Consider the following 25596-nt stretch of genomic DNA (forward strand, 5'->3'; position numbering starts at 1 on the left):
ACCTGTGCAGAGGAGCAGTGGATTGCAAATCTGCTGGAATTATTTAAGTGCTTCAGGTAGTAGGCACATGATGAATGCATATGGCAACAGATGGTAGCTGTGAAGTTGGCTGGGCTCCAGAGAGTTCCAGGATGTTAGGAAGAGATAATTATTTGTAGTGAGCTATGCCGTTTGATTTTGGGGAACAGAGAAAGTGCTGAGAAAGTGAGGAGGTGCCAAAATACTGAGGCCATGGTGCTTCCTGAGAATCTACCCTTTTGAAATCATTGTGGTGTGTGTGCGTTTGTTTACTGGTGAACCCTGGTCAGGATTTTGTAGCTTGGTTGCACATGAGCACATGGAAAGAGTAGTATACTTGGAAGCAGGAAGATTAAACCTGGGTTTACCTTCAGACCATATACAGGTTTTCCGTCTGCTTACTGCATGATAGAGAAAAAGTTTGTGTTTTTTTTTAGTTTTAAAAAAATTATAAATTAATTTATTTTTAGTTTGCAAATTCACTTCCATAAGATTTTAAGTTCTAAATTTTCTCCCCCTCCCTCCTCTCCCCCTTCCCCAAGATGGCATGTAATCTGGTATAGGCTCTATATATACATTCATATTAAACATATTTTCACATTAGTCATATTGTAAGGAAGAATTAGAACCAATGGGAGAAACCATGAGAAAGAATTTTTAAAAAAGAAAGAGGGCAAATAGCATGCTTTGATCTGCATTCAGAGTCCACAGTTCTTTCTTTGGATGTGGATGGCATTTTCCATCATGAGTCTTTTGGAATTGTCTTAGATTCTTGCATTGCTGAGAAAAGCTAAGTCTATCAAAGTTAGTCATTGCTCAATGTTGCTTTTATTGTGTACAATGTTCTCCTGGTTTCCCATTTTTATGATCTCTTTGGGATATAGCCCTAGAAGTACTATTGCTGAGTCAAAGGGTATACACATTTTTATAGCTCTTTGGGCATAGTTTCAAATTACTTTCCAGAATGGTTGGATCAGTTCACAATTTTACCAACATTGCATTAGTGTTCCAATTTTTCCACATCTTCTCCAACATTTATCATTTTCCTGTTTTGTCACGTTAGGCAAACTGATAGGTGTGATGTGGTACCTCAAAGTTGTTTTGATTTGCATTTCTCTAATCAATAGTGATTTAGAGCATTGGAGAAAAGCTTTTTGTAATTTGTTGTGAAGCCAGAACTGAGAGTTGCATATAAAGGGCTACAACAGAAAAACTTGACCTCTCTTCCTGTCCTATTGTCCTTGAGGTATAAGGATAGGTTCCAAATCTCTAGAGGGGATGTAGGGGTTTCCTTTCTCCTCCCTTTATGAGGCTGGTCAGGAATACATGGCTTCCTAGGCAAGCAATACATTGTGTCTATGTCTTCTTTCCTTTGGCACAGATCCTTATGATATCTTGAAAGGTCAGTAGAGCCACCATAGATTCAGGAAATGGAAGCTATACCAGAATTTGCTTGCAGCCAAGCCTAGTGTGTACTGGAAGCCTGGGAGAAATGCTCATCCCAATAGCCTGGACACTATGTCCTGCAGCAAGGAAGTGGCTCATCCAGTGTTATACCTAAAATTGAACTTGGCAGGGGGAGTGCTCATAGCAGCCACTTTAAATATGAGCTCAATATCCCTAGAAACCAGCTTGGTTTAGAAAAGAGTGTGCCCCAGTTTTGGGGGGGAAAGATTTTTTTTGTCCTTTGGCTCTTGATACATCTTTTCAGCAAATATCCCCTTATAAAATCTAATTGATGATAATTGGTTAGATGATATTCCAAAAGTTAACTGATATTAAATGGTTACATGATATTGGAGACACTGGTGACTAATACTGGAGAGAACACAACGGGATGGAGATGTAAGCCATAGCATCAGATGAATCACTACAACCCTTCAGGGCCACCCTATGAACCCTGAGCAGAAAATGTAGTCAGCTGTGCTCTGGGGTCCTAACTTGCTAGTGGGAGTTGAGATAAGGACCCCACAGAGTGTATATATGGATTGCAAATGTATACAGGGATTACAGATCCCAAATACTATGTTTTTCCAGAGTCCAAAGACAATCCCCGAGGTCATCCTCTGAATCTGGAGCTAATAAAAGTTAGCATAAAATGAATGAAGTCAGTCACAGGCAGAAGTAATCCCCCTAAGAGGTGGCTTGTAAACATGTTGCTGATTAGAAAAGAGTGATTCCCAAGTATAAACGAGAAATAAGGATGTTTCCCCAACCTCACCAAGATGAAGATATAAGTAATGTAAATTAAACTGGGACCTAACCAATTTGAACATATTTAAGGCACTCTCCTAATGGAGTCTGGAAATAAGAAAGCATACCCTGATTATTCTTGATTTTGGTTCTCTAGAGAAAAAATCCTGAAATTGGAAAGGGCCAGTTCATTAAACTGGGGTAGCTTAGGGTCTTTGGAGGCCCAGAGGGGTTAAAGGACTTGTCTGGGGCAACACAGCATTTATCTAACCTAGAATTAAAATCCAGAGCCTTTGACTTCAAATCCTCTAGTCTTTTCATCACACTATTTGCCTTTCAACTCTTATATCCATTTCCTTTTTCTCTAATTATATGCTAATTGAACAATCATCTATTTTGAAATTAGAGCTCCTGTGTGGACACACCCACCAATTAGTTGGAAGTATTCCTTAATAATTTCCTTTATGAGGTTATTGTCTAGGTCAGGAGTTCTTAACCTTTTTTATGCCTGGGACACTTCTGATAGTCAGGCAAAGCCTTTTGATTCCAACTTCATTACTCTTTCCCTCTGCACCACCCATAAATACACAAATCAATGCAGCCATGTTTTTGCAAGTCTATTTTCGTTTGTTGTGTGTCCATGTCTATGATTTCATTCATAGCATGGAAATTCCCATCAGCAACATAAACCTGCAACTCCTCTGCAACTTAACTGTCACAGAAAGTTGTCTGGGCCACTAAGGAGATAAATGGTCATACACCTATTCTAGAGACTTGAACTGGGATCCTGCTGTTTTTGAGGCTGGCCCACCATCCATTTGACCATATTGATAGCTTCTAGCTGCCACAGCTCAAACAGAGCAGCTTTTGGCCACCCCCTCCTTCAACTGTTTTCATGTTTCTCTTCTTTTCCTGCTGCTATCTTATATGATACTTCTCTAAGAAGCCTCCTAACTCTCAGTATAAAGTCACAATTGCCCAAATTTCTCCTCACTAGTCAACTCACCAGTCCTTTTGCAATTATAGCCTATGCCTCAGCCTATAAATGCTTATATGATTCTCAACATGGTTCTCTCTCTTTGGTATCCTTGAAATTCTTTTGACTCTCACTTATTTTTAACTGTCTTTATAGGATGTCCCAAAAGTCTTGATTCAGTTTAAAGCTATAAAAACTTTATAGAAGGTGTCCCAAAAGTGTTAGTATAGTTTTAAGCTATCTTGGACCTTGGAGTCTATCAGAGATATTTGATTTTTAAAAGATTTTTTTCACAGTTAACCACTTCCCTTTTAAATTTAGTTGCATTAATTTTGTTCATGCAAAAGCTTTTAAATTTCTTATTATCAAAATTATCTAGTTTGTCTTTGGTAATTACCTCTATAATTTGGTTCAGATTTGCTCACTACCCACAGCTGTGAAATATTGTTTATATTGTTTATAATATATGCATATATATGTAAACATAATACATACTGCTTTTCTTTTAATTTTTTAATGGCAAGATCTTTAATATTCAAATCTAATATCCATTTTTAATTTATTGTGGTACAAGATGTTACTCTAAACTGGGGCAAAGGATGGTGGTTCTTATACTAATTTATTTTTAGTTTTTAACATTTACTTCCATAAGATTTTGAGTTCCAAGTTTTCTCTCCATCTTGTCCCTCCCCCCACCCCAAGAAGGTGTGCATTATGAATACCCCTTCCCCTGATCTGCCTTCCCTCCTATCTCCCCCCCACCTTCTCTTATCCCCTTCCCCTTCTATTTTCCTGTAGGGCAGGATAGATTTCTATACCCCATTACCTGTATATCTGATTTCCCAGTTGCATGTGAAAACAATTTTTAACATTTGTTTTTAATACTTTGGGTTCCAAATTTTCTACCTCCCCACCCACCTTCATTAAGAAGGCAAGCAACTCAATACAGGTTATATATACATGTGTAGTCATACAAAACATGCAAAAGTTCTCTATTTCCATAGCAGTCAAATTGTGGAAAACTAACTATATTTCCTTTCATTATATCCTGTCCCCCATTTATTCTATTCTCTCTTTTGACCCTGTCCCTCCTCAGAAGTATTTGCTTCTGATTACCCCCTCCCCTAATTTGCCCTCTCTTTATCATCCCCCTGATCTCTTCCCCCTTCCCCCTATTTTCCTATAGGGTAAGATAGATTTCCATACTCAATTGAGTGTGTATGGTATTCCCTCCTTAAGCCAAATCCAATGAGAATAAGATTCACTCATTCCCTCTCACCTTCCCCCCTCTCATCTTCCCCCATTTCCCTTCCACTGTAAAAGCCTTTTCTTGTCTGTTTTATGTGAGATAATTTACCCCATTTTACCTGTCCCTTTCTCCTTCTCCCAGTATAATCCTCTCTCACCCCTTAATTTTATTTTCCAGATATCACCCCTTCATCTTCAACTCATCCTGTGCCATCTATCTATCTATCTATCTATCTATCTATCTATCTATCTATCTATCTATCTATCTATCTACCTATCTACACATAAATTTTTCCCTCCAACTACCCTAATACTGACAAAGGCCATATGAGTTACAAATATCATCTTTCCATGTAGGAATGTAAACAGCCCAACCTTAATAAATCCCTTATGACTTCTCTTTCCTGTTTACCTCTTCATGCTTCTCCTGAGTTTTGTATTTGAAAGTCAAATTTTCTATTCAGCTCTGGTCTTTTCATCAAGAATGCTTGAAAGTTCTCTATTTCACTGAATGTCCATTATTTCCCCTGAAGGATTATACCCAGTTTTGCTGGGTAGGTGATTCTTGGCTGTAATCCTATCTCCTTTGCCCTCCAGAATATTATATTCCAAGCCCTCCAGTCCCTTAATGTAGAAGCTGCTAAATCTTGTGTTATCCTGATTGTGTTTCCACAATACTTGAATTGTTTCTTTCTGGCTGCTTGTAATATTTTCTCCTTGACCTGAGAACTCCAGAATTTGGCTACAATATTCCTAGGAGTTTTCCTTTGGGGATATCTTTCAGGAGGTAATTGGTGGATTTTTTCCATTTCTATTTTGTCCTCTGGTTCTAGAATATCAGGGCAGTTTTCCTTGATGATTTCTTGAAAGATGATGTCTAGGCTCTTTTTTTTTGATCATGCCTTTCAGATAGTCCAATAATTTTTAAATTATCTCTCCTGGATCTATTTTCCAGGTCAGTTGGTTTTCCAATGAGATATTTCACACTGTCTTCTATTTTTTCATTCTTTTGGTTTTGTTTTACAATGTCTTGGTTTCTCATAAAGTCACTAGCTTTCAATTGCTCCATTCTAATTTTTAAGGAAGTATTTTCTTCAGTGAGCTTTTGCTCTTCTTTTTCCATTTGGCCAATTCTGCTTTTCAAGGCATTCTTGTCCTCATTGGCTTTTTGGACCTCTTTTGCCATTTGGGTTAGGCTATTTTCTAAGGTGTTATTTTCTTCAGTATTTTTGTGGGTCTACTTTAGCAAGCTGTTGACTTGTTTTTCATGATTTGTATCATTCTCATTTCTCTTCCCAGTTTTTCTCTACTTCTTTTACTTGCTTCTCAAAATCCTTTTTGAGCTTTTCCATGGGCTGGGACTGATTTATATTTTTCTTGGAGGCTTTGGAGGCACAACAGACCTTTGTAATCAACCATCCATGTTGTCTTGGGCTGGAAATTTGTTTCACTCTGTCTATTTGTGGGTTTTGCTGCTCTAGAATTTGTTTAGAGCCATTTTTACAAGTATTTGGAGGGCTTTGGGGGAGACCTCAAGTTCAGTCACTGCTTTCACTCCACCATCTTGGCTCCACCCTTGATGGGGGTGGTTCTTGACCTGGAGTCTGTGTACTTCTGTTTTTTAAAAAAAATTTTCATAACTACATTTCAATATAGTTTCCTTTATAATCATATATATTTTATGTATTTTAAAACATTATTCTGAGGAGTTCATAGGCTTCACTGGATTGCCAAAATGGTCTATGACACAAAAAAAGGTTAAGAACCCCTGATCAAAACCTAACAGCTGTCTGGCCGGTTTTCAGTTTTCTCAGCAGCTCTTACCAAATATGTAGTTCTCTCCTAAGTAATTTATGTTTTCAGGTTTATCAAATGTTAGGATATTGAGTTCAGTTATTTCTGATTTTCCCAAGTCTAGTATGTTCTACTGACCTTCTTTGATATTTTTAAACTAGTACCAAAAGGATTTGGTTGATTACAGCCCTATAATGTAGCTTGAAGTGTGGAAGTGTGATTTCTTCTTCATTGCTACTGATTTTCATTACTTCTTTTGCAATTCCAGAGCTTTTGTTTGTCCAAATAAGTTCTCTTATTTTATCTAGCTCACCAAAGAATTCCTTTTCTTGTTTAATTCATGCAGTATTAAATTTGTGAATCAACTATGATAATGTGATTTTTATTATATTGGCATTGCCCTGTCATCAGCACTGGATTTTTCTCCATCTATTTCAGGTGCTCTTTATTTCTTTACGAATTTTCTAATTGTAACTATACAGTTATCGAGTGGGCTTTGATAGGCTATTCCCAGATATCTTACACATTTTGTATTTATTTGGAATGAGATGTCCTTTACATTTACTGGCTCTTGGATTTTGTTATTACACTATTTAAATTCTACTGATTTTCTGTGGGTTAATGTTGTCAAACTTTGTCAAAGCTATTGTTTAAATCTGTTCCTTTGCCGATTCCCTGTAATTTTCTAAGTAAGCCATCATTTTCAGCAAATAGATAGTTTTGTCTCCTCTTTGCCTAACTTTATGGCTTTACTTGTCCTCTTATCATTACAAATATTTCTGGAATAGTAAAATAATAATGGATAAAGAGATCATCTCTTGCATTTATTGGGAAAGCTTTTAGTATTTCCACATTGCACCATATTTTGCATCTTTTGGCTTGAGGATTTTTACCATATTAAAAAAAGATCTTTTTTTATGTATACATATACTTTCTAGTTTTAGCATAAAATAGTACTTTGTCAAACATTTTTTTCAAATCTAATGAAAAACATGTAGTTGGGGATATATTTATTTTTCAGTGTTGTTTTCCCAATGTTGAAGCATCTTTGTGTTCTTGGTATAAATACAAGTTGGTTATGGTAGGTGATTTTTTTCAATGAACTGCTGTAGTCATTTTTACCAAGGTATTATTTTAAAATGTTGAATTAATATTCATTAGCAGTAATGGCTTATAGTTATCTTTCTTTGCTTTATTTTATGATCATAAATCTAGAATCAGGAAAGCCCTCAGAACCCCCATTTTAAGTATTGGTATTATCTTTATTTCATATAAAGGAGTTGCATAGAATGCTTCCTTTGTTAATTTTTAAGAATAATCTGTCTAGTATAGGTATTAATAGTTCTATTAACAGTTGTCATTCTGTCTGAAATAAGAAGATTCCCACCCTCCCCACCTCTTTGGCATCTCCACCCCCACCTCCAACTTATTCAATTTCCTTTTCCGAAATTGTATCATTCAAGATCTCTATTTGGTGTTCTGTTAATTTGGGTATTTTATGTTTCTGGAGATAATCCTCTAGTCTATTTGAGTACTCAGCTTTGTTAGCATATGATTATATAATTTGTTCTGATCACTTTTTTCATGAATTTGCTATAATTTTACCTGTTTGCTTTTCATTTTTTTAATTTTGTTTTCCCACCCTCTTCTTTTTAATCAGCTAAAGGTTTATTAATTTTGTTAGCTCTTTTTAAAGAGCCAGTTTTAATTTTTATCAGTTCTATAGTATTTTAGGTGTTTTATTTATGTATTGTTCTTTAATTTTCAAGATTTCCCCTTTTGCACTTATTTTGTGTTTATTTGTCGGCTTTATAATTTTTAAATGCATTCTTTAAGCCTCTTTTTCCATTTTGTTAATGTATATTTTGGGGGAGGTATACATTTTCCTCTGAGGACTGTTTTAGCTATATTCCAGAAAATGTGCATATGTTCTCATTACCATCATGGTCTTTCACGTAGTTATTAATTTTCTGCAGTGTTAATTCAAAAGGCTTTTACTTTGACAGGGTTCTATCTTGTCTATTTGATTCAGCTGTAATTGGTCTATATCTGGTACATATTACTCTTTTCAATTGCTTTTTTTCTTTTTTTTTTTCTTTTTGATGAGGCAATGGGGTTAAGCGACTTGTCCAAGGTCACACAGTTAGTGCATGTTATGTGTCTGAGGCCAGATTTGAACTGAGGTCCTCCTGACTCCAAGGCTGGAGTTCTATGCATTGCCCCTTGAATTGCTTTTGAGAGTAAGCATGGACCAGAGAAAATGACTATTCAGCCATCCTGTTGATCACATGACTCTAAAGGCCCCATTTTGCATTTTAAACAGAATACAGAAAACAAGGCCATTCAGTTAAGATAGTCTCTTTTACTGAGACAGCCATGGTAGTGTTGCAGAATGAAGTAAGGGAGGCTTGGAACAGCTTTTCTATTTGGAGGCTGAGGAGAACCAGGGTTTGAAATTTGGTTCTGATTCTTAATTGTTTGAACCTCAATTTGCCTATCAATCCCCCTCCTCCCACTTTTTAAAGACTTTTTTTTTAAATCTCTCAATGTATTCTTTTATTTTTACTTCTTTTATATTTTATTTTTGGGGGTGGTAATTGGGGTTAAAGAACTTGCCCAGGGTCACACAGCTAATGAGTATCATGTCTGAAACCAGATTTGAACTCAGGTCCTCCTGACCCCAGGGCTGGTGCTCTCTCCACACACCATCTAGCTGTCCCGAGACTTTTTTAAGTCTTTTAAATCCTCAGTTTGCTTAAGAAGCATGTGGCTAAAAATGAAATTTCTACTTACTACCTGAGTGATTATCAGCAAGTCCTTATCTGCTTTGGGCCTTGGCTCCCTATAAAATGAGGGTGTTGGATTAAATGACCCATTGCCAGGAATATGCAGGTAAATGTTTAACAACCAGCACTGTATATGTGTAGGGGTCAGGAGTGGGGATGGGGATGAGGTACACAAGACATACTTATGAGTTTAATCTGCATTATTAACATTTTTCTACATCACTTTCTTAAGTCTACACAAAGCACAATAATCAAGCCGTGCTTTGTCATGTTTGCCATTTTTTTGAGGTATAAATGATCACAACGAAAATTTAACCCTTGACTCTTACCACCTTAGGAACTGGCTGCAGCACACTCCTGGGGCCCCCTGGCCCTAAGCTCCTATCCAGCTCTCTTATTCTAATGTATGTGCTTGAATAAGTCGATTGCACTGTTATGCTTTTAAATGTTTTACCTTTGTCATATAAATGGAATTGGTAACAGTTTTAATAATTATCATGTTATTTACTCTATCTGGCAACTAATGCTTCATGATGCCTGGTTCAGTTTTGGCTAGTTATTCTTATTTTTTTAACTATATATACTATCAGAAAGCAATATATGCATAGATTGTGGGTCAGGTACACTTGCATACCAGTGAGGAGCATGCCCACAGGTCCTTCCAAATTGTATCTGTTCACTCTGAGGGAAGAGGAAAGGTCCAATAGGAATTTCCCCCAGAGATCGGCAGCATGTGTAACCTACCTCTAAATATTTGTGTTACCAAATTGGCTTTCCCACTTAATTCACTTTTACATATCTTAAATAAATGGGTGCCACATTTTAGGAAGGACATTGAGGAGGGAAGGTCCAGAGAGAGGCAAACAACTGCAATGAACAGGCCTCTAACCTGGGGGTGGCAGAGCTGAACAGAGCAGGCTAGAGACAGGAGAGTCAGGAAGTAAACAGAAGTTTCATTTCAAAGTGAAGGAAATGACTTGTAAGCAAGGACACATGCCAGGGCCCTGCCCCTAGTGAGGAGACAGACCCGCTTTAGTGTGGCCAAATCTCAAAGCATATACCAAAGGCTATACAGTGAACTGTAGCCTTGACAATGATGGGTAACAGTAATAATGTAACAAGTTTGATTCATAGCAGAGCTTTATGACCAGATCATGGACACAATAGGTGCTTGTCCAAGCTCAGAAAACACTTGGCGCTGGTCAAAGCAATACAGTAATTAAATTATATGAAACAATTCTAGGATTTTGCTGTGGCTGAGATCATCCAGAAGGTGAGTGCAAAGGACTGCTATTATGCCAAGCTCAAGACACAGCCTGCTTGCTGGGCCTAACTTCTGGAAAATAAGGTGTCTCTTTATTTTGACATTCCCCCCTTTTGGCCAAAGGAAGGGGGTCTGAAAGAACCCCTACTCTTCTGGCCAATAAAGGAGAGGCAGGTATAAGTCAAGATGCCATGAGAGGATATTTGATCCAGGATGAGATGTTGTCCAGGGAGTTAGTTCGTTGAGGGGACCTCTCCGGGAAGTATGTCCCAGGTATCAAGGCAAAATTCCCAATACGGCAAAGAGCATAAGCAGACAGAGTAATAAGTCTTGTCTAGCCATTGTTTGCTTTGCAAGCAGAAAGGGGGGGGGGGCGGGAAAGAATATAGACAGAGAAAATGTCAACACACACTTGAATTGGGACCTTGGTGGTTAGGCACATAACAAAGAGGAAGAAGAAAAAAAAACTAGGACACTGTACTCAGGAGCTTTCTTCAGATGATCCAGGAGTCCATATCCACAAGTGTGGCAGCTGTGGACCTGGCAGGGGGCCCTTACAGAAAATGCCTTTCATCAATATTTGAATCTGCATTTCTGGTCAGCATAATATAGGTACTTAGTTAAGAGTCTCTAAACAACACACAGAGATGCTCCAGTTTGCCAGCCACACAGGGCTAGGTTCAAACAGTACAATCAAGTTTTTCTCACAATTCCTATAATTGCATAATTACCTTGAGTCAGGTACAGATCAAACTACTTAGAGGTTTTACAATGGACTAATTCTGAGAAGGGAGATTTACATGCTGCCAAGGTAACCAAGAAAACTTTAACATAAACATCTTAAAACAAAAGACCAAAGCATACAATAGTTATCACCAATATTAATTTATATCAATTCTCCTTGTATCCTAATAACCCACTCTCAATATCCATTTAACCAGCATATTCTGAGTCCCAGATGTCTCATATAGTTATCTGATCCCTAAATATCTTTTCTTAGACAATAGGCTTTATTCTCAGGACAGTTCTAAAGGGGGTTCTGTTTCTCTGGTTCCAAATGTAAAGGTTCCTAGATAATTCTGCTAGTAATATCATTTAAATTTGGTTCTCCAACTTTGAAACTTCAGAGAATTTCAGTTCACATATAATTTGCTATTTCTATCCTTACCTAAATCCTGTACCTGATATAAGAATATTTTAAAATTTGTGAGAGTCCAACTGCAAAATGATCTCTTCTGCCTTTTAAAATGATCAAACAGATACTTTAATAATGGGGAAATAATTTTACTTTCTTTACCAATACAATTTATGTGTAAAATCCTTAATCCGATTCTGAGAACTTATTACTAAAACGTATTCAAAGTCTGAATTTCCCTGATAGATAAATTTGGAAGCCAATCATATATATCTGTATATAGTTCTTAGAGAAAACAGTCTAATCCTGTTGCTTTTCTCAAAATTTGCTATTCCATTTATTTAGAAAATTTTTTACATTACATTTTTGTCTCGTTACTTTATCTAATCATTTCCTGCTTGGGAGTATCTCATCCCTATATTATAATTTGATCACAAAACACAGGTTAAAACTGTAAGATGTTCATACTTGCACCCTATTATAGTAACTCAGAGATGTTCTAGTATCAGAGTTAGGAATCAAATAAAAGTTTAATTTTAAAGTAAGGAGAAATGGCTTGCAAGCAAGGACATGTGTGCCAAGGCCCTGCCCCTGGGCAGGAGTAGGACCCACTTCACAGTGGCCAAATCTCAATACTATACCAATGGCTGTGCAGTGAGCTTTAGCCCTGACAATGATGGGTAACAGCAACAATATGACAAGTCCGATTCATAGCAGGGCTTCATGACCAGAACATAGATATGAGCTCAGAGAATATCTGGTGCTGGTCAAAGCAATACAATAATTATATGAAACAATTCTGGGATTTTACCGTGGCTGAGATCATCCAGCGGGTGTGTGCAAAGGATTGTTGTTATGCCAAACTCAGGGCACAGTCAGCTTGCTGGGCCTTAGTTCTGGAAAACAGGGTGTCTCCTAATATCTTGACACAAGATAGTGAGAGAGAGAGAGAGAGAGAGAGAGAGAGAGAGAGAGAGAGAGAGAGAGAGAGAGAGAGAGAGAGATACCATGCCATTGAAAGAACTGGTGATATTTAGCCAAGAGAATATTTACTTGGGTTATGATCCAGCCCTTATCTTGCTCCTTAACTCTAGTCACCCAAGTTTATGAGATTAGAGTTATTCTTGACTCTCTACTCTCCTTCTTCCCCTAATACCCAGGTATGATAGGAATATAGAACTTATTTTGTATAGTCATGGACGGTTAATGAAACTCTGTACATTCCCATTTGGCCCTACCAACAATAATTGACAGAGTAGTTATTTTTAAAGTATCCATACTAACTCCTAAGAACTCATAAATATTCATTCCCATAATATATTGACCCTGATTAGCTATCACAACTGTGACCTAGATAATTGTGTATTTAGTAATTGGATAAAAGTATGAATCTGCTATTGGTTTGCAAAGATTGCCTTGAAGACAGAGGAACATTTGATGGCTTTAGTAACCACACAAGTGAAAGCGTAATGCTCTTAGGGCTGGAGACTACAAAGGGGCATGGCCTCTGACCCAGAGGGTTAAGGCTAAAGAATGTGTTAAATTCCACTGATATTTTGGGCCATGAGGGATAAGAATTGCGAAGTCATTAGTGGTAGGAGAATGCCAGACTTCTTCTGTTATTATCTCTACCAACCCACCCCACCTCACCCAAATGATCTGTATCACATGGGAGCATTCCTGGCATACATCTCACCTGGTCATAGTGTATGATCCTTCTGATATACCGCTGTAATCTCTTCGCCAGCATTTTATTTAAATTTTTTTTCATCAATATTCACTGGGGAAATTGGTCTATAACTTTCTCTCCGTTTTGGCTCTTGATGCTTTGGGTATCAGCACCATATTTATGTCCTAAATGGAATTTGGTAGGACTCTTTCTTCACCTATTTTTCCAAATAGGTTATATTGGGATTAATTGTTCTTTAAATGTTTGGTAGAATTTGCTTATGAATCCATCTGGTCCTGGGAATTTTTTTCTTAGAAAATCTACTGATGACTTGTTCAATTTCTTTTTCTAAGATTGGGTTAAGTATTTTATTTCTTCTTCCATTAGTCTGGGTCATTTATATTTTTGTAGTTAGATTTATCTAGTTCTGAGAGGGGAAACTTGAGGTCCCTCACTAGTATAGTTTTATTATCTATTTCCTCCTGTAACTTATTCAACTTCTTCAAAAACTTTAGATGCTATACCATTTGATGCATATATGTTTAATATTGGTATGACATCATTGTCTGTGGTACCTTTCAGCAAGATAGCATTTCCTTCTTTACCTCTTTTAATTAGATTCATTTTTCCCCTGAAAGATTATATTCAATTTTGCTGGGTAGGTAATTCTTGGTTTTTAATCAAATTAACCAACAGTTTATCTATTTTCATATAAAATCAGCTTCTAGCTTTATTTATTAGTTCAATTTTTTTTGTTTGTTTTTTACTTTCAGTTTTATTAATCTCCTTTGATTTCAGGATTTCTAATTTGATGTTTAATTGGGGATTTTTAATTCATTGATCTGCTTTTTCTCTATTTTACTGAAGTAAGCAATTAGAGATATAAATTTTCCCCTAAGTACTGCTTTGGTTGCATCCCATAAATTTTGTTATGTTGTCTCATTCTGTCATTTTCTTTAATGAAATTATTGTTTCTATGAGTTATTCTTTGACCCACTTGTTTTTTAGGATTAGATTACTTAATTTCCAACTAACTTTTAATCTCTATTGTAAATTACTGAACGTAATTTTTATTGCATTATGATCTGAAAAGGATGTGTTCACTATTTCTGCTTTTCTGCATTTGGTTGTGAGGTTTTTCTATTCCCATTCAATTTTCTCCCTCTTTCAAGTATTTCTAATTAAAAGACTAGCGCTGAATAAAAATCAGAACTCTAAATAGCTAACTTTTTCTGAATTTTATTCACCTCCTTAACTTGTTTCTTGCTTGTTTTGTCTGAGATCATGATTGCTACCCCTACTTTCTTTGCTTCAGCTGAAGCATAATAGATTCTGCTCCAGCCCCTTACTTTTACTCTGTGTGTATCTCTCTGCTTCAAATGTGTTTCTTGTAAACAACATATTGTAGAATTCTGCTCTTTATTCTGCTGTCTGCTTCTGTTTTATGAGTGAGTTCATCCCATTCACATTTATAGTTATGATAATTCTGTGTTTCCCTCCATGCTACTTCTCACTTATTTATCCTCCATTCTCTCTTACATCCCACCTTTTCCCTCCTCACAAGTGTTTTACTTCTGATGACCACCTTCCTCAGTGTAACCCCCTTTTTATTAGTCCCCCCTTCTATTATCCCTGTCCCTTTTTACTTCCTTATAGGGTAAGATAGATTTCTATATCCAACTGAGTATGTACATTATTCCCTCTTTAAGCCAGTTTAGATAAGAGTAAGGTTTATTTAATCTTTGCCCACCTCCCCCCCATCTTCCCTTCCATTATGATAGCTCTTTCATGCCTCTTTTATGTGAGATAATTTACCCCCATTCAACCGCCCCCTTTCTTCTTCTGCCAGTGCAATTCTCTTTCTCACCCTTTTGTTTTTTGGGGTATCATCCCATCAAAGTCACCTCATATGCACACCTTCTGTCTACATATACTCCTTCTAATTGCTCTCATAGTAATAAAATAGTTGAGTTACAAATATTATCTTGACATACAGAAATATAAACACTTTAATCTTTTTGAATTTATGTTTTCCCTTTCTTGTTTCTTTTTTTACCTTATGTTTCCCTTGAGTTTTGTATTTAGAGTTTTGTATTTTGTATTTTTTATTCAGTACTATTCTTTTAGTTAGAAATGCTTGAAAGTCCTCTATTTCATTAAATGTCCATTTCCCCCCAAAGGATTATATTCAATTTTGTTGGGTAGGTGATTCTTAGTTGTAATTCTAACTCCTTTGCCTTCTGGTATATTATATTCCAAGCCTTCCTATTCTTTAATGTAGAAGCTGCCAAATCTTGTGTTATCCTGAATATAGCTTCATGATATTTGAATTGTTTCTTTTTGGCTGCTTGTAAGACTTTCTCCTTGATCTAGGAGCACTGAAATTTGGCTCTAATGTTCCTGGGAGTTTTCATTTTGGGACCTCTTTCAGGCAGTGACAGGTGGATTCTTTCAATTTCTATTTTGTCCTCTGGTTCTACTATATCCAGGAAATTTTCTTTGATAATTCTTGAAAGATATTGTCCAGGCTTTTTTTTTTTTAAATCATGGCTTTCAGGTAGTCCAACAATTTGTATATTATCTCTCCTAGATCTATTTTCAAGGTTGGCTGCTTTTCCAATGAAGGATTGCATATTGTATTCTATTTTTTTTAACTTTTTTAATTTTATCATATCTTAATATCTCACAATCATTAATTTCCACTTGTTCAATTCTAATTAAGGAACTATTTTCTTCAGTGAGTTTTTGTACCTCCTTTTCCATTTAGCCAATTCTATTTTGGTGGGGCTTATTTTCCTCAGTAAATTTTTGTGTATCTTTTCCCATGCTATTGGCTCTTTTTTCATGATTCTCTTGCATTACTCTCATTTCTTTTCCCAATTTTTCTTTTACCCTTCTAATTTGCTTTTTAAAATCCTTTTTAAGCTCTTCCAGGAATTATTTTGGGGCCTGGGGCCACATTATATTTTTCTTTGAGGCTTCACATATAGCATTTTGACACTATTGTCCTCTTCTAAGTTTATGTCTTGATCCTCTCTATCACCATAGTAACTTTCTACAGGCAAGGTTTTTTGTTTTGTTTTTTTTGCTCATTTCTTCTGCCTTTTTTTTTGGTGACAGTGTTTTCATGTGAGACTTGGACTCTGGTCCTGCACTGTCCCAAGCTTTTTTTGTGCTGGGGTTTTGGGTCTTACTGCTGGCTTTCACTGGGTTTCAGGGCTTAGTTGCTTGCTTTCTCTGTAGGGTATTCTACCCCCCTGGCTTGTACTGGGGGTGGGGCCTCCCTATTAGTCTCTCCTGGGTGTGGTGTTTAGCTGCTGGCTTCCTCAAGGGGTGGGGCCTTGCTGCTGGGTTGCTAAGGTAACAGAGTCTTTCTGGTGGCTGGCCCTAGATAAGGGATCTTCTTGTCGGTCTGCCCCAGGGGTGGGGCCTTGCCACTAGGTTGCTATGGAAATGGTCTCTCCTGGGCAGGGTCTCCCTGTTGGCCAGTCCCAGGGTGGAGCTTCACTACTAGTAGGTCAGCAATGGGGTCAAGGTCTCACTGGTGGCTTGTGTGTGGGATCCAGTCGATGGGGTGGGGCCTCACTGTGCTGCATAGACTGCTCACTTGCTTAGGGGGCTGGCTTGGAACTTTGCTGCAGGCCCCCTGCTGTGAGGCTGGCTGCTGCTGTTCTTGGGCTTTGCTCCCTCCCACCACAGTGAGACAGACCTTTTCTGCCAAGCTGGTAAACTGCTTCCCTATTCCTAGATCAACTCTGAGGCTGTTTTCTTGCTTTTGGAGGGGAATTTGGGAGGGCTTTGGAAGCTTCCTTCACTTCGCCATCTTGGTACTGCAAGAGAGTTCTTTTCTTCAGTGAATTTTTGTTCCTCTTTTTCCCATTTGGCCAATTCTGCTTTTCAAGGCATTTTTCTCCTCACTGGCTGTTTTGTACCTCTTTTACCATTTGGCCTAGTCTGTCTTTTAAGGTGTTATTTTCTATATTTTTTGTATCTCCTTTACCAAGCTATTGGCTCTTTTTTATGGGGTATTTTTTCAGCACTCTCATTTCTCTTCCCAATTTTTTCTCTACCTCACTTACTTGGTTTTAAAAATCTTTTTTTTTTTTGGCTTTTACATGGCCTGAGACCAATTTATATTTTTCTCTGAGGCTTTAGAAGTAGGAATTTTGACTTTGCTCTCCTCTTCTGAGTGTGTAGATTTAACTTCCTTGTCACTATAGTAACTTTTCATTATAATTTTTCTTTTTGCTCATTTTCCCAGACTATTTTTTAAAATTTTTTACTTTTTACTCTTTGCTAAAGTGGGGCTCTGCTCCCAGGATGGAAGGCACACTGTCCCAAGCTTCAAGGTTTTGTGCAGCTGTTTTCAGAGATACTTCCAGGGACCTATAAGTTTTCAGTTTTTTCAAGATGGTATGATCTAAGAAGAAGTGCATTTACTATTCTCCTGGCTTGTGCTCCGGTCTGTGAGCTACCACAAGCACTCTTTTCTGCCCTGGAACTATGAAGAGAGTCCTTGGTCCACTGTTGCCACAAATTCTGGTGTGCTCCTCCTCACCCTGGGACTGCCACCTAGGACTGGGACGCAGATCCAAGCCAGGGGAAAGCAATAGGGCTCCTGCCTTCAGTGTCAGCACAGAAACCCTACAATCAATCTCCTTTAGACCAGCTGTTCAATCCCCTTACTATTCGTGGGCTGAGAGTTCCAGATGCAGCTAGAAATTAGCCTACTGTGCTCATTTTCTTTCTGTACCTAATCTGTTTCATTGACCTTGATATTTTTTAAGCAGTACCCAATAATTTTGATGACTATTGCTTTGTAGTATAATTTGAGATCTGGCACTAATTGGGCTCCTATTATTCCCACCTTTCTTTTTTCATTATTTCCCTTGGGACTGCTTGATCTTTTGTTCTTCCAGATTAATTTTATTACTATTTTTTCTCTATAAAGCAATCATTTAGTAGTTTGATTGACAGGCAAGTAAGTTAAAAGTAAATTAAGTTAGGTCTTATTGTCATTTGTTTCATATTAGCTTGTTCTTCCCCTGAACAATTAATATTTCTCCAGTATTCCTTTGTGTAAAGAGTATTTGTTAAACCCACATAAATCATTGGCATTTCCATATATTACTAATAAATCCCAGCAGCAAGAGATAGAAAGAAAAATTCCATTTACAGTAACTGTAAATAATGTAAAATATTTGCGAGTCTATCTGCCAAGACTAAGCCAGGAGCCACATGAACACAATTACAAAACACTTCACACAAATAAAATAACTGGAAAAATATCAATTGCTCATGGACAGGCCAGGCTAACATAATAAAAATAACTATACCTAAATTAAATTACATATTCAGTGCCATGCCAATCAAACTACCAAAAATTACTTTATGGAGCTAGAAAAAATAATAACAAAATTCATTTGGAAGAACGAAAGGTCCAGAATATCAAGGTAGTTAATCAAAAGAAATGCAAGGGAAGGTGGCCTAGCCATACCAGATCTAAAACTGTATTATAAAGCAGCAATCACCAAAACTACTCGGTACTGGCTAAGAAATAGGGTGGTAGATCAATGGAATAGGTTAGGTACACAAGACACAGTAGTCAATGATTATGGTAACCTACTATTTGATAAACTCAAAGACTCCAGCTTCTGGGATAAGAACTCACTATTTGACAAAAACTGCTGGGAAAACCAAAAAATAGTATGGCAGAAACTAGCCATAGACCAACATCTCTTACACCATATACCAAGATAAAATCAAAATGGGTACATGATTTAGACATAAAGTGTGATACTATAAACAAATTAGGAGAGTAAGTGCTATCTTTGACTCCTCCTCATTTTTTCACCCCCACGTCTACATTGTTGATAAGTGCTGTCTGTTTTATCTTTATGACATGTCTCTTTCTCTCCTCTGACACTGCCACCATCCTGGCATAATCCCTTATCGCCTCATGCTGGGCTATTGTGATAACTTGGCTGGTTGATCTCCCTGCCTCAAGTCTAACCTCTGCTCACCTGTCAAATATATCTTTCTAAACTGTCAGTCTGACCATGTGGCTTTCATTATCTCTAGGATCAAATATAAAATTCTCTAATATTCAAGCCCTTCATAAAACGGCCCCTTCTTTCCTTTCCAGTCTTCTTACACATTACTGCTATGTACTCGGCTATCCAGTAACATTGGCCTCATTATTCCTCTTGCTCCTGAAACAAGACATTCCCAAGATCTCCCAATTCTATGCATTTTCACTGATTGTCACTCCATTTCTGGAATTCACTCCTTCCTTGTCTCTGCCCCTAACTTCCCTGGCTTCCTTAAATGGCTCTCCTGGCTTCCTTCACATCCCACTAAGATCTTACCTTCAGGGGCAGCTAGGTGGCACAATGGATAGAGCACTGGCCCTGAAGTCAAGAGGACTTGACTTCAAATCCAGCCTCAGACCAAACACTTGACACTGACTAGCTGTGTGACCCTGGGCAAGTCACTTAACCCCACTTGCCTTAAAAAAAAAAAAAGATCCCACCTTCTACAAGAAGCCTTTCCTGATCCCCCTTATTGCTAGTGCCTTTCCTCTACTGGTTATCTACAATTTATCCTGCGTATCTCTTGCATAGTTGTTCGGATGTTGTCTCCCCCATTAGACTCCGAGCTCCCTGAGAACAGGGACTGTCTTTTAACTTTCTTTTTAAGTCTAGACCTAGAACACTGCCTGGCACATCTTATACACTTAATAAATGAGTGATGACTGACTGTAGAGGCTAGTGGCAAGAGGTAGACGGCTGGGTTTGAGTCTAGCTACCAGCCCTGCCAAGGATGTGAAGAGCCAAAGAAATCGTGGGATGTACATCCCTCCTATCCTATACAGGCAAGCAAGGCGTTGTTGGAACTTCTGTATTAAATGTAATAGATACCCTTAAAAACACAAGCAGATGTAATAATAATGAGGGATTTCGCACACAATCCTCATTTGTTTTTTTGGATGTGGAAATGTTCATAGTTATTAAGATGTTTATCAAATTCTGAATTAAAAAAAAACAAAGATAAGTGGATCATTGATTTAGAGTTGGATGGGAACAGAGGTCATAAAGTACAACTCCTTCATTTTAATAAAGGAGGAAAATTAGGCCCACATGACATATGTGACTTGCACAGGGATCCACATGTAGGAGCTAGGGAAGGCAGGATGTGAACACAGGTCCTCTTTCTCTGAAGCCAGTGCTCTTTCTTCTGCACTACAGCCCACCTGTAACTTTATTGCCTGGAGAGGCTATATGCCTTATCTATTGTCACACAAGCCCATTCGCTAGAGGTAGAATTTGAACCCAGATCTTCCTGACTCCAAGGATGGATTTTGTCTACTATGCCATGGTACCTCTGTTATAATTCTGCATTACCCTGTATAGTAAAGATTAGCAGAAAGAACATTTTTAAAGTGTCTATAATACATCAGACCCTATGCTAAATGCTTTATAATTATCATGTCATTTGAATAGATGGCTGTTAATTTTTTTTTTTAGGCAATTGGGGTTAAGTGACTTGCCCAGGGTCACACAGCTAGTAAGTGTTAAGTGTTTGGTCTGAGGCCAGATTTGAAATCAGGTCCTCCTGACTTCAGGGCCGGTGCTCCGTCTACTGTGCCACCTAGCTGCCCCGATAGATGGCTGTTATTATCCCCATTTTACAATCGAGGACAGTTTAATGACAAGCCCAGGGTCACACAATTACTAAGTATCTGAGCTTGGATTTGAACTCAGGTTTTCCTGACTCTGGGCTCTGGTACTTTATCCACTGTACTACGTAATTGCCTCTAAGAGGAGATACCATGTATGTGTGTGTACATATACACACACACACATACACACACACACACACACACACACACACACACACACATATATATATATACACACACACACACACACACACACATATACATATATATATACACACACACACATATATATATATATATATATATATGTATGTCAATACCAAACAAAACTTTATCCACTGTACTACATAGTTGCCTCTAAGAGGAAATAACATGTTTATATATGTCAATTCCAAACAGAGTAAATGCAAAATAAATGCAAGTCCCTTTCATCATCTGTAAGCATTTATAAAATAGAAATGATTACATGCCCAGCCTACCTCACAGAGAAGTGTTTGAGGCACAGTTTGAACTTGGGTTTTCTTGACTCCAGGCACAGTATACTCTGTCCACTTGGCCATCTGCTGACGGTCCAACTGTGTATATGTTCCTAGACTTGCCAGAGCAATAGACTTGAGGTTTCCCTCCGCTTTTACTTTAGAGAAAGATCACAAAAATCTCAGATTACCAGCCAGGTTATGGGAGAGTAAATGTCTACCTTAAATTTTAAGCAAGTGTTTAACTTAAGATTATAAGATAACTATGAGTGGGACCAAAGCTTTGTACATAGTAACTTATTGTGAACTTTCTAATTTTAGATTTAGACTTCCTTTCATCAGCTTTGGGAGGGTGACAGAGGAGGCATGGATCATTCTTCAATATGTCACAGCCACCTCTTGGATTTCTGAACCATTAAATGATGCTTAATAAACTTAATTTTTACATTAATAATTTTAAATACATATGTATATGTATATTTGTGTTTCTGTGTATACACACACACAAGAGCTAGGTGGTACAGTGGACAGAGCACCAGGCCTGGGATTAGGAAGACCTGAGTTCAAATCTGGCTTTAGACACTTACTAGCTGTGTGACCCTGGGCAAGTCACTTAATCCTGTTTGCCTCAGTTCCTCATCTATAAAATGAGCTGGAGAAGAAAATGGCAAACTGTTCTGGTATCTTTACCAAGAAAACCCCAAATAACATCACAAAGAGTCAGACATGACTGAACAACAATCTATCTATATATATTTACATATATGTAATACACATATTACATACAATATACTATACACACACACACACAGCAAAAAGATAGAAAATGCATTGTTGTCATCAAGCCTTTAATAGTAAAGGAGTCAGGACCACTGTTTCGCTTCGTCAACTTTTCTTCACTATCAATCAAAAAAGCTGAATCTGAGATTTTATGATCTTTTCCAAGTTCAGTTTTCTTTCACCACTCTTGAAATAACAGAATTATGCAAAATTTTAGAATAAAAACAATAAAAAACCCTGATCAAAAATAATATTAGCCCACAGTATGAGAGTTGTTGTTAGGAACCACAAAAGAAACCAGTTCTGCCTACACAGTATTAAACATGTTATCATGTCTCCTCTGCTTAAAATATAAGAATTGGCTGGATGCAGTGTGGAGGATTCCTAAACTCTACATTGCAACACAATCATACAAGGTTGAGATAAACTATTTCCCAACCAACATTTGGACACTGATGTAGTTATTTGAAGGAAACCTTGACATGGCACTGTTAGGTTTCTATACTGCTCTTTACTGATTTTAAAATAGACTACATAGAGAAAGGAATGACAGAGGTGTGTGTATATATTTAAAATGTGTGTTTAGGAGAAGGATGTATTGACTCGTGGAAATTGGTAGATATGGAAGAAAGGAGGCTCTCTCCTCACTGAAATTGTCTGGATCCTTTAGCAAACTCATCAGTATGTAGACAAAATACACATCATTCTCTTTAAAGATACTGGATAAAGATACTGGACCTGGATTCAAGAAGATCTGAATTCAAATCCAGCTTCAGACACTTACTGGCTCTGCAACCCTGGTCAAGTCACTTAATCTCTTTGTGCCTCAGTAAAAAAAGGGATAATAATAGCACCTACCTCTCAAGGTTGTTATGAGAGTAACTGAGATATTTACAAAGGTCTGTGTAAACCTCACAACATTATTTAAAAGCTAGCTACCGAAACACTATGTAATTATATTAATAAGAAAGGCTCTGCAGTCCCCTCAAAATGCAAAAAACTAGTAGACATTTTATTAGGGGATGGTTTGAGTATAGTCCTTCCTGGAGAAAAAGGAATAATACCTTAAACAACCACAGATTTGGTCTTTAGACATATTCTGGTCTTGTATAGTTTTTGTGTAAATCACCTGTAAGAGAAATCAAGAGATGTGTGCCAGAAGGAGCACAAACTTGATTTATCGTGATTACTCACTTCTACTTCATGTTTCTCAATTTAAACAAAGAATTAAATGGTGTATAGTGTAGGTGTAGTGGAAAGTGAATTTAACTTTGAAGCAGCAGGCCTAATTCCCACCTTCCTCCCTTAATAAGTGTATGTATTGGGCAGTTCTTTTAAATCTCTGGATCTAAGCTTACTCAGGTGTTAAAAGAGAAAAGAATACTAGCCCTATCAATTTCAAAAGGTTGTGAAAGTCTTTGGAAATGGAAATGGGATATACTCACACACAAGTGTGAATTATTTATTAACACTAAAGAGTAGGGGAGGCAGGAAGGGAGCAGCATTTGAATGAGATCTGGTCTTACTGGCAAACTCATATGGGGGTAGGGGGGAACCACTGGATTTTTAGTCGAGGCCCTGCCTTCAATCAGGGCTCTACTATTAACTTCGGGTAAGTAAATGGTATAGTGGATAGAGCACCAAGCCTGGAGTCAGGAAAACTCATTTTCCTGAGTTCAAATATGGCCTCAGACACTTACTATTTGTATGACCCTGGGCAAGTCACTTAACCCTATTGCAGCCGTTCCCTCATCTGTAAAATGAGCTGGAGAGGAAACAGCAAACCACTCCAGTATCTCTGCCAAGAAACCCCCAAATGGGGGTGCAGAAAAGTTGACAGACTGAACTACATTTACTATCTAAATAGTAATAAACAAGTCCACTTTATTTCTCTGGCCCAAGGACCAAACATCAGTATGTAAAATAAGGAGGTCTGACTAGATAATGTATAAAGTCTAAATTCTCTGACACTAGAACAGGGCTACTCTTTCTCACAGCTTGTTGGTATAAACTCCCATTCTGCCCATCTGGCCCCACACAAGCTTTACAGATTCCCTGTCACCCTTATATTAACTATACTTTCCGAGATTTTGACCACAAACAAGTATGTTTTTTAGTACTTACGGTGCATTCAATGTTGTTAAGTAATATTGAAAATCTTTTCTAGGTCATACACACCCTTGGACAACACTTAAACTCCACCCAGAGAAGGGTACGTAATAATATTACTGAAAAAAATCAACCCGTCAGGTATATTGCCTGATTTAAAATGTATTCCCCAAGTCTCCCGACGGGTGGGGGTGGGGTGCAGAAAGGCCACTCAAGTGAAATATTAGTAACGACGTTGGGGAACTTTGGACACGCTCATCTTACTCGTCTTCTGCTTGGCAGGACACAGTGCCCTCCTCCTCCAGTCTCACGCCTGAAGAAGTCCCCAGTGCGCAAAGCTTCCTCAGCTTCTGTGCTGCTTGCTCCTCCAGGTGATCCACTTTTGCAAGGCGTGGGAACGGCTCTGCCACCAAATTCCCCGTGTTTGTAGAACCCGATCTTCCTCTGCCCTGAAGGCACCCTCCACCTCTCTGACATCAAGCCGCTTTCCCAATCCCGTGATTTTCCGGTGCTGCTGCAGGGAAAAGAACACCGAACAGCTTAACCAAGGTACTGTACGCACTCCTCTCTTTCCCCTGGTTTTCTCTCCTAGCCCGCAGGCTTGATTTTCCCCGCCCAGAGCTGCAGTTCTAGCTGCAACTACCCTCACACATCTGGCGGGGCCACGGCTTTACTCCCTCCCTTTTCCCTCAAGGGCACTGAGGAATAACTGGGCTTGCCTCCAGGGAAGGTCCTAGGGCAAGTCGGTCGTGGTCGCCCCGGGGACGCCAGCTCCGGGGTGGGTGGGGGCGGGGGTACTGCACAGAGACCCGGGGCGGCCACAACGACCCCCGCCCCAGGTGCTTCCAGCCTCCCTAGGGCGGGAGTCGAATGACTTCCCCAGGTCGCGGCGCACGCAGGGGGCCCCCTCTGTCCTGCCCATCCAGTCCTCCACCCCCGGCGGCTGCAGCCTCGGTGCCCCAATGCGGCAGAAGTCACCGACAGTGTCCAGAACGACCAGCATGCGAGGGAAGGCGAGGTAACGTCCTGGCCAGAGGCTGCTGGTAGGTTTGCGAGCCCGCCGCTTTCTCTGCGTTTCTGGCGCAGTGAATCAGACTCCCCCCCCCCCGGCGCGGGTGGCGTGGGTTTGGCTGCCTGGGGGCGTCGGCTTCCCCTTCGCCGGCAGACGACTACTTAGGGGAGAAGGAGTGTTCAGAACTTCCTCCTGCCAGCGTTTGGCCCCTGGCCTCGGGCTCTTGCCCTCCCTCCTCAGGAGCCTGCCCTTCGCCCCAGCTGGCTCCCCGAGTTTGCAGGGCATTTGCTGGGGAGAGGTAAGCCGCATTCTCCTTCCTCCTCTTCCCCCTCCCCCAGTCCGGGAACCCGAAATCCATGCTCAGTGGAGACCTGAGCCTCGAGTCTTGGGTTAGCTTTAGAAAGGGCTGGGGGCCAGAAAAGAAGGGACCACCTTTTAAACTAACTCCGCCCCCA

The 25596-nt window shown here is 38.8% G+C and overlaps 1 protein-coding gene and 1 long non-coding RNA gene across 3 annotated transcripts in view; one reads left to right on the forward strand and one right to left on the reverse strand.

The window, feature by feature from the left end:
* Window positions 1-571: 571 nt before the first annotated feature.
* Window positions 572-25364, reverse strand: LOC144454491 (uncharacterized). 2 transcript variants are annotated; one of them, XR_013482922.1, is made up of 3 exons: window positions 21244-24834; window positions 12226-12336; window positions 572-6049 (listed from the first exon to the last, which is right to left on the reverse strand). It is a non-coding gene; the product is annotated as an uncharacterized LOC144454491 (long non-coding RNA). The 2 variants fall into 2 exon arrangements; XR_013482923.1 differs by lacking the exon at window positions 572-6049 and adding an exon at window positions 24849-25364 and having other exon boundaries at window positions 7676-12336; window positions 21244-24643.
* ST3GAL6 (ST3 beta-galactoside alpha-2,3-sialyltransferase 6) overlaps window positions 25359-25596 on the forward strand; it is an 85688-nt gene continuing 85450 nt past the window's right edge. Inside the window, 1 exon segment of the mRNA XM_020978330.2 lies at window positions 25359-25439. The gene's annotated coding sequence lies outside the window, so the exon portion shown is untranslated.

This window comes from Phascolarctos cinereus, unplaced genomic scaffold, assembly GCF_003287225.1.
Source record: "Phascolarctos cinereus isolate Bilbo 61053 unplaced genomic scaffold, phaCin_HiC Scaffold_726;HRSCAF=1367, whole genome shotgun sequence".
In the NCBI taxonomy this organism is placed as follows: domain Eukaryota; kingdom Metazoa; phylum Chordata; class Mammalia; order Diprotodontia; family Phascolarctidae; genus Phascolarctos; species Phascolarctos cinereus.